This window comes from Atractosteus spatula, chromosome 2 (genome assembly GCF_055471065.1).
Source record: "Atractosteus spatula isolate fAtrSpa1 chromosome 2, fAtrSpa1.hap1, whole genome shotgun sequence".
NCBI lineage: Eukaryota > Metazoa > Chordata > Actinopteri > Semionotiformes > Lepisosteidae > Atractosteus > Atractosteus spatula.
The window spans coordinates 41,827,802-41,837,846 of NC_142707.1; positions in this window are offsets into that span (position 1 = coordinate 41,827,802).

Sequence of the window (10,045 nt, forward strand, 5' to 3'; positions counted from 1 at the left end):
AGTTAATCAGGCTAAAAAACAACCAGCACACATTCTCTCTGATTCTCTGCTTTGATTAACAGTCATCATCTTCCATAATCAGTGCATATAGTGAATTGTAGTTTCTGAAAATTTCTACAAAAAACAAGTATAACTATAACTATTTTAAAACATTCAAATATTTTATATCAGGACCATAGTATTCAAGGTCAAAGCAACAGCAACATAATCACATGTATATACAGTATATTTTTGTTGTGACTGAAAAATAATTTGGTCAGCAGATGTTTAATGAGAGCTTTGTTAGATGGAGTAATATTTTTAGCCTTTTTTCATTTTCTTGTTTATTCACCTAAAATCATTTCTAATACTTCTTTGTATTAGAGTAGAGTCCAAAAGATCCTTCCAACTCTGACTTAGCACCCCATTTCTCATATAACATTTGTGTTTCACAGTACCATTATTACTGTACAGATGCAGCCATTCAAAACGAGCGGGTTATACCGCAGTAAAACGCGGTGGGCGTGTCACGGTATAACGTGTCATAACACGGGTTACCGTATAATAACGCTTAATACCGCAAGTAAGATAATAGTATCCAGAATTACCGCCAGGTGGAGCTAATAAAGCTCAACCTCTCATGTACAGCGTTTGAGCTGTCGCCATCAAAGTCTTTACCAAAGATATTACTAATAGTATTAATAATGAATGACCTTGGACAAGCTGTAAACTCAAAGTATTACCCTGGTCCACATTCTTTGTAACCGTCTTTGTAAACGAAAAGACTTTATTTTTTCATTGACAAAAAGTAACACCACAGCATTTCGTTGATCCGATCACGCATTTGTTTCCAATCATACAAAGTTGTTCTTGAGAATCTCCGATTCACCATGCCTTTCACATGCTCATAAAATATATTAATTTAGGTTGTCTTTGTCTGTCGTTGTCTTTGTCTTCTAAGTATCTTAATAAACTTTCAGCATAGCTTTCTCCACATTTAGATTTATTTTTCTTGGGGTCTTGGGATCAAATGTGGAAAGATTAGATTGTAATCGTTTTTATTTTTTAAATACATTTTAGAAAAGTGTAATCTATACTAAAACGCTGTATTTAATTAATACTACTTGATAGTTATATTAATAGAGATAAGAATTCAAGTTGATACTGTTTACACGTTTAATTATTTTAAACTGTATTACAGCATCATACACATGGTTAAAAGAGAAGAGAGAAAACGCAACGTTTTGGCTGTGAAGCCTTATTCAGGTGTGAGGGTCTTCAGCTCAAAATGAAACGCTAAAATGTAACGTAGGCTCTGAACAGGTTCAACTATGGCCTTGCTTGAGGTCACTGCCTTTCATCTGAAATCCTGCTTGAATCCTGCTAAACTAAAAATTAGACACAAGAAGAGAAGAGGCTCTGGTGAAATTTCTCTGTGAACTGAAGAGTTAAAGTGTAAAGTGTCTTCTCCTTTTAACGGGAAGAGACGTGGTGCTTTAAACAAGTGTGGTGTTACTTTTTGTCAATGAAAAAGTGTCTCTCTCTGGGTCTCTCTCATGAAATGCCTCTCCCTGTTCAATCCATTGGAAAAAAGAAAAAGAGCATAACGCGTCTGATGGTCATAAACTATATTAATTTAGAAACGGCATCAGAGATTTTTTTAACTGCACTGCATCAGAGAGAATACCATAGCGTGTTTTTTTTACTCCCTGGCGGAAACAGGCTTCCATAAGAATCAGTATACTGTAGCTTCTGGGAAATACATTTTTCCTGCATTAAAGCTTAACCCGTTCAGAGCACCTTACATAACAAACTCCAAGCATTTCATTTTGAGCTGAAGATCCTCACACCTGAAGAAGGATTCACAGCTGAAACGTTGCAATATTGTATTGCAGTAAATGTTTATATCGTTATATCTAATTTTTTATTTCTTTTTTAAAAATTAAAAAAATTGTTTGCCCAGCCTAAGAGGGGGGGGTCTGCTCTCATTGACAGCTGACACTCCTCCATACACTCAAGTGAAAAATTAATAACGCCAATGTAAATGTCGTATTTACAATTTGTTGATAATAAAAATGTTAAGTTCTCTAAAGCTTTCTCAGTCAAGTATGATAATTTACCTAGGGAGCTGTGTAAGCACGCGTAGGCAGCAAAATATCAGCTAAACTGGGAAGATGCGACACTGAAGATATTATTCATAACCTTTTAAATCTGAAGGGAGATCTAAAGGGATCCACACAATAGAGGTTCCTTCTACTGGAGCGATTCAGAGGGAAAGACGGTGACTATTTGTTGTTATTAAGAAATGACTTAGATTCGAACATGTTGTGATATTTAGAAATATAAAAAAGCCAATAGAGTGTCCATAATATTGCTATTTTAGTTTTTCAAAGAAATGTTTGTTAAAAGAAAACTCATGGCGTTAGCTGGATTTGAACAGCCGACCTCTCACTTATAAGTCAGGCACTTAAACATCACACCACTAACACAATCACATGAGAAGTGGTGAAACAGCTGTACACATATCAATAGATATGTGTATATACTACTGTTTGTGTTACAGTACATTAATGTAATTATATCATTATAAATTTCTTTAGATACGCGATTCCATATTATATTCCCTATTAATCAAATTCTAAAAGTATGCTTGTTTACTCCGGTATCCGGTATCGAGCGTATTCGCAGAAAAGCTTAAAACTATCACTTTTCTCACAAAGTACTGTATACTGTATAAACGTACAGTAACATGGTCAGAAGGAGCAAGGAGCACGTAAAAACATTTCCGAAATAACCACATGTAAGACTTTGATGCTTAAAATGTTTAGGGAGAAATGGAATACTGGTGTGTATTTTTTCTTTAAAATACCAGGACCAGCAATATACAGTTTACATAATACGTTTATGTTCCTAAATTAATATCGTTTATGACCTTCAGATGCGTTATGCTCCTATTCTTTTTATGCTCGGCTATTAAAAGTTCCCTTTAGTGGTAAAACTCCATATAAATATTCAATACTAAGCGGATTAAAATGTGCACAGTAAAGACTTTAAATGATTAAATCTTTCCACGACCGACCAACGCACCACGAGTACCCCTGTCGGTCATTTTGGCCAGCCGATCACGTACCGCGGTATGATGCGTTATGACGTGCTATGACGTAATGATTTGCCCACGGTACGGGTTTGTACTGCGCACTTTGAATGGCTGCATCTGTATATTCAGCTTGTGATGCCCTGGGGGTACAGGCACCAATATAGATGGGACCTGGCACATCCAGAGTCAGTCAAGCACTTTTTTTATAATTTATTCCAAAAATAATGGAAAAATACAACAACATACTAAAAGAAAGCTAGCTTATATTTTGAACTCCTGACCAACTTAGAGTTCCTTGCCTAAATACTGGGGTACCTAACCTGACAATGGCACATTTATTCTTACTTGATTTAATCCATCTGCTCACACCATGAGGTGTCATGGGAAGAAGCAACTGTCGGTCTACTGCCGACAGAAGGCCCTGTGAGGGGAGATGCTCTTTGATGCCTTCAATCTAAGGTTTCTCTTGGTTAACCTCTCACCTTGTACCCTGACATCCTAATGTTACAGTTCATGCTCTATACTGCATGTCAGTTAGATAGTGGCCATGCATGCAAGAAGATCAGTTAAACGACCTGATCTGCTGTTGTTGCTTTGGACTGATATAGCTCCCACTATTTCTCTGACCCTTTAATTTCTGATTTTGTCTCATCTGATCTTGTTGGCAGCTCGTCTCAGGCAATTCATTTCACAGATGGTGAGTTTACATTCTAGGCACTGGTATGTCAGAGAGGAAACGGAGATGAAATAGATTAGTTTTGTCTTCATCTCTATGGGGGTGTGGGTGTTTCAAGAGAGGTGTGAGATGATTCAAGATTCAAAATTTTTTATTTGCCATATACAACAAGTGTATGGGAATGCTTACTCATTCAGCTGTACCCTAGTAACAGTAGTGAAAAAAAGGCACAAATGACAAACAGATATGGACAATAAATTTAGACAACAGACAGCCAGGTTATAATACAGCCAAGAAAGGACATACTGTAGTGCAAACAGTGCAGTACCTTAAAGTGCAGGTGTTAATTTGAGCTGTTTATGATGCAGACTGCTTGGGGGAAGAAGCTGTTTTTGAATCTATTGGTCAGTGTTCTGTTCACCTTTATCATCTCGGTCTTTCTTATGCTAATCTTCATATCATACTCATATCATAATTACAGGCTGCAGTGTTAATTCTGGCGGTAAATCAGACACTGATTTTGCTGATGATCTGAATCAATCTTATCTTTGGTTTGACATACATGATTTTTCAGATTAAATTAGTGCATTCAGAGGCAGGATCTCTGATTGTGCAATTAGAATTGATGAGTCTAAGGTTTGTAAATGGTTCAGTCAAATTACGGAGAGGAAGAGTCCGGGTCCTGATTCTCTTGGGGGAAGAGTGTTGAAAAGGTGTGCTAGACAGCTGTGTGACAACGTTTCTTTAATTTTTCAATTGTCATTAACCCATCAAAAGGTTCCTAAGGTGTGGAAAGAATCAATTGTTGTTCCAGTGACAAAAGTAAAATCTCCCAGTTCTCTCAGTGATTACAGACCACTAGCTCTCTATGGTTATGAAGTTTTGAACAGATTGTGAAAAATTATATTGTGGCTAAAGTACAGAATCAGATCCTTTCCAGTTTTCTCCACACATTACAACAGCATCGCTTCTTAATATCTCACGGATCTTTAGATCTCCTTTCTTTAAGGATCTTTTCTTTCACCTCAAGTTCTATGGTCATTATATTGCTATTTCAACCCTCGGGTCTAGTCATGGTATGTTTCCTTTTCCTCCTGCCTAAGGTCTGTTTCCTTCTATCAGATTCAAAACAGTGTAACAGCTACAGCAACACCCATTGTTTCAGTGAGGTGGCAACTCTGCAGTGCTTCCCCAGGTTCAGGTGCACCTGCTATCGGCTTGATAGTCAATGTATATTGATTAAAACAGGGTACACAGCTGTTCTCTGTTCTAGCAATAGCTTCTTTATACCATATTGCACTCTGGTGTTGTCTTGCAGCCATGGTATTCTGGGCAAAAGTATCCATAAACAGTGTGGAGCTTTAAGGCAAGCAGCGTCTATTAAAGATGACACCCCTCATGGCATCACAAGCTAAATCTGAAATGTGATATATTCAGACACTCAAAATTTCTTGATGTTAAAGGGGAACTGCAATGCATTAGAAACTTTCAAGGTTAGAAAGAATCGACATGGTAAGTGCATTTCAAACCACAATGAAAGTAATATGTACACAGTAATATGTAAAACATCCAACTGACAAATTTCCAGGTATACACAGCACCATATTTGATTCAGAACAAGGCAGCAAAACATTTGGTGAGGTGAAGTGTCCCTATTACCTTGTTAAAAAGCAGGGTTGTACATACAAGTACTTGGCTTGTTAATCCAATAGAAAAATGTATCTTGACTTCAAGACAGTTTTTACCATCAAATACAACTTACTAACTCTGCAAGTAGATCACATTGGAACATTTCTTAGGTGAAATGTCTGCTGCACTACATGTACTTATTTGCTCGTACTTTGCTATGCATTAATAATTTTAATGACTAGTGAGCAGGAAGGGCTGCTTCACATAGCAATTTATGTAAACTGCTCTCACCCATGGCACAACCAGGGGAAAGTGACAACATGGCAACTATATGGTACTTTCACAAAGTTCACAGTTTTGTGCTTAATTTTGTAATTTGTAAAATTTGTAATTTGTAAAATTTTGTGATACTGTTGTAGCGGCGAGGCTTAATAATAAGGCAGAATTAAGTGTTTCTGAGCTTCCCAAATGAGGCCCCATTTCTCTGTTCATCTCTGTGGTGCAGCCACAGAGAGACCATTAGTGCAGGGTGATTTAAGGTTTCCTAGGACAGCTCCCAAAGGGGGATGCACTTAGCTAAGTCTGGCTATCATGATCAATGGTCATCCACTGGCGCCTATCAGTCTAGGGAGTGCCGGATGGACATCTGGACTGCATTACTAAGTGTCAGGACTAAGTGACTCATATCTCACCTTGATCAACCAATCAGGGACTGGTAGGGCTGAGTAACCCACGTGGGACTCTGATGCCCATGGAACTTTCAGCCAATCAACAAGCTGAAGTTCCTCCAGGTAAAAACAGGCAACACAGGCCTGGAGATTCAGATTCAATGAGAGCCTGGGAGATTCAGTAAGATTCTGGAGAGGATTCTGTGGACTGTTCTAAAGGGAATTCAAAGGAGAATTCCAGGGCAGGACGGCCCAGGAGCAGAAGGCTCCCAAGGGCAGGACATTCTCGCAGCGCGCCTCCTGACCATCCTGAGACTCAGCCCGGACAACCACGGAACGGCCAGTGTGTCCGAGTGCCAGAACTTTCCTTTGTTCTAAGAGTCTAGAGTGGAGGTTGCCAGAGAGTAACCAGCAGCAGGCCTCGTGAACAGGTCGGAACTGTGGACAACTGAATCACTATTCAGAACTAGCTCTTCATCAGGAACGAACCGGTCCTCTTCCTGACTTGCTGGGACCCACAGTAACTTTTCTCCTGTGCGCAAACTTTGCTAGTTAAAGCCAACACAACTAGCCGGTCAGTGAGCATCAGCAGCGCACCGTCGCAAGCCGCACAGCACAGCCTGGCACCGAGCCAGAGAGCGCGGATTGGACAGCAACAAGCCTGCAACTGTTTCTTTGTGCCCGCAGGAGATCTGAATCCCCAGAAATTGGATGAGTATTCAACTTCAATGCATTACAGCTCGAGAATTCAATTGTTATCCCAACCAGTTGATATCAATTTAATTCCTAAGAGTTATGTACTTGTTTTGAGTATCTAATGTAGAAGTTATAACCAAGTTCATTTACGAAACGGTCTTAATGAATGATATACTGAACGTATGTCCTCTTGATATGTGTAACACTTCGTAACTGATTGAATATATACCTTTTGTATTCTGATAACCCTCTCGATAAGATCTGTTAGGTTTATATGCATATTCTATGTATTAATAAATGTATCCTCGTGTATTAGTACCTGCGTGTGTGCGTTGTTTGAGTTATGTCGCATGGTTGGATTCTAAAGCCATCAAAAGAATCAACTTTGTGATTTACTGCTACAATTGATAATTGTCACAGTAAATGCCCAAACCCTACAGAACTGGTGCCTTCAGAGAGCCACTATGATTACATATTTGGCGTCCCTGAACGGCTATGAAACACTACACTGTCAATAATTTATTTTATTTTAATAACTGGTCTGAGAAATTGGGACTGCAGTTCCCCTTTAAAAGGCAATATACTGTATATTCAAAACCTTCCTTTTTACCATTCATTTGGACTTTTGTGTTTTTCTTATAAGAAGTGCACAGCAATTACATGCAGTCCAGTAGAACAATATATTTCAGAATGAACATTTCTGGTGTGTAATAATTAAAAACACCAGAACAATTACAACAGGAAAAATCATGGTGAGTTGAAACTACACTGAATCCCTGGAAATAATTCTGTAGTTATTATCCACAGAAAGTCAATGCCAATTTGCATTGATTTAGGATTTTCTTATCTACACAAGGCAGAGATGAAGTTTTTTTTTTTTAATGAAGCTAGTTTATAGTAGGTTCTGAAGGACAAAGTTTGTGGGTTGTTTTCTGTTGAAGAAAAAATTACTTTTGAAGCATTGATCCATTTAAAAGCTTGTTGACGAATGTAAGGCTTTTCTATTCATGTGAGGAAAGACAGATTATTATTTTTGCATATCCATTTACTACAAAGTCACTCAGTCCTACAGTATTTCCATTTGTATTTCCAAATGAAAGACATTTAAACATTGAAAAAGGAGAACAATGTGCACTTTTCTCAATACATGCTGTTTTATTTGATTTTTTTAATTTTAAACCGACCATACTAAATATTTTTTGGTTGTATTCTAATGGAAATGCTTTTGTAATTTAAACTGTACTACACCTATTCTCCATGAAATTCTCACCGATCCTCTACATGACCATATCTGACAGAGTACATGATGTAAAAGACATTCTGAAATTGGTCCGTGGAAATTAATCATTTCCATCAGGCCTTTAGAGAAGAAACTAGATCTTAATGTAATAAGACCACTGTTGCAAGCACAAACTCCTTCACAATAATTAGTTTGGTTGTCCATATTACCAAAATCTTTAAACACTGCAATTGGTCTGTCATTTCTGCTTAAACGTAATATAGAAATAGTTCATGTTCTGTATTTTAGGTGACATAATCATTTTGACAGTTTCAAAAGATGATTGTGATACTGCAATTAGTTAATAAATGTTTAGTACTACAGAGCTCCTAGAGTAACTCAGGGGATTCAGCCAGAATGAATGCTTGTTTAAAACACAGATGACCTCCTGTTGACAAGAGTATAGTTACCAGTGTCACTTTCTAACCACTTCATCCAATACAGGGTTGTGGGGAAGTTGGAAAATAAACAGGCAAGCACCGGGTGCAAGGTTGGATACATCCTGGATGGGATGTCAGTCCATCATGGGGCACTCACAGACACAAGCACTCACACCAGGGTCAGTTTTCCTAGAAGCCAATTAACCTATCAGTATGTATTTGGACTGTGAGAGTCCATACAGACTCCCTGCCATCCAATGTTCCATTATAGTTCAAATCTAAGCCATATCATTAGCACATCATTTCGGTGTACATTTTACTATGAGATTTTAAAACATCAACAAAAGCTTCATTTTTAATATGGTCAGGAAGTGTATTCCAGAGACAAGAGGCTACTATTGAAAAAGCTCAGCTCACTAATGTAAAATAAGGCATATGAAATAGAAGCCTAGATAAACCCAAATTAAATGACCAAATTGGGACCTGTGGAGGTATCCAGAAGATAGCTCATCCTGTAATTCTGTCCTATAAGAGATCGGTAGCCAGTGCATTTCCTTCAGCACAGGAGAAATATGTTACATTTTTCCAACTTGTTCAGCACCACAGTTCTGTATATACTGTAATTTTTGCTGTAATTTCTTGAATGAACCAGTTAACAGGTTACTAAAATAGTCTAGCCTTGATGATATACAAACATTTCTCAGCATCAATAAGGGAAAAAAGAGATTTGGTTTTAAACAGGATAAGTTTTGTATATTTTGGAAGAACATTGAGCTGCAGACTTTGCAAACATATGATTCAATAAATAGGGTTGAGTTAAAAATCACCCCTAGGTTTTTAACAGAATTCGACCAGACAATACCTTGATTTAGAGATTTGTTGACTTAAAACATGAAATCTGCATGAGCTGGTGACCCAAAAGTATTAGTTGTTAATTAATTCAAGAATCTTTTATATCCATTTTTTGAATGAAGCTAGAGTATTAAAGGTAAGGTTAAGGATAATTTGTTCTAGACTCTAACAACCCTTCATGTAAAGAAGTGCCTCCTATTCATTGTGAATGCATTCTTCTTTACAGTATATTCTATTTTTATCATCTAGTTTGTGTTTCATTGTTAATTCTGAAGAAGTCTGTAGGATTCACTTACTTAATGAATACTTGAATCAGGTTTCCTCATTCTTTTTTGTTTCTAAGATTTTGGTATGAGAGAGATAATCAGAGAGAGATCCTTCACTCCTCCAGCTAATGGAGACTCTCCTGTAAGTCACCATGGAGCTTGAACCATGTGTAATTACAAGCAGCATAACAGGGCACATTTAGGGACAGAGACTACTGCTGGTACTGGCATTGCAGTATTGTACCAAAGCAAACCAACAGTTATAATTCAAAATGAGATAGTATAAAATTAATAAAAAAATAATGGGAAGTAAACAGAAACCGTGCTATATCATATAAAATAGTAAGTTACTATTTTAACCAGAGAGGTTTCTAATTCTAAGCACAGTACAAAATATAGGTTAACGTTTATATGAAAATAGTTCTTCATAACAATACTGTATACTGTTATACAATCAAAACCAACTGTTCCATTTCAGTATTTTGTTTTGTTTTGATATTTAGTATTAGGAATTAATAATTAT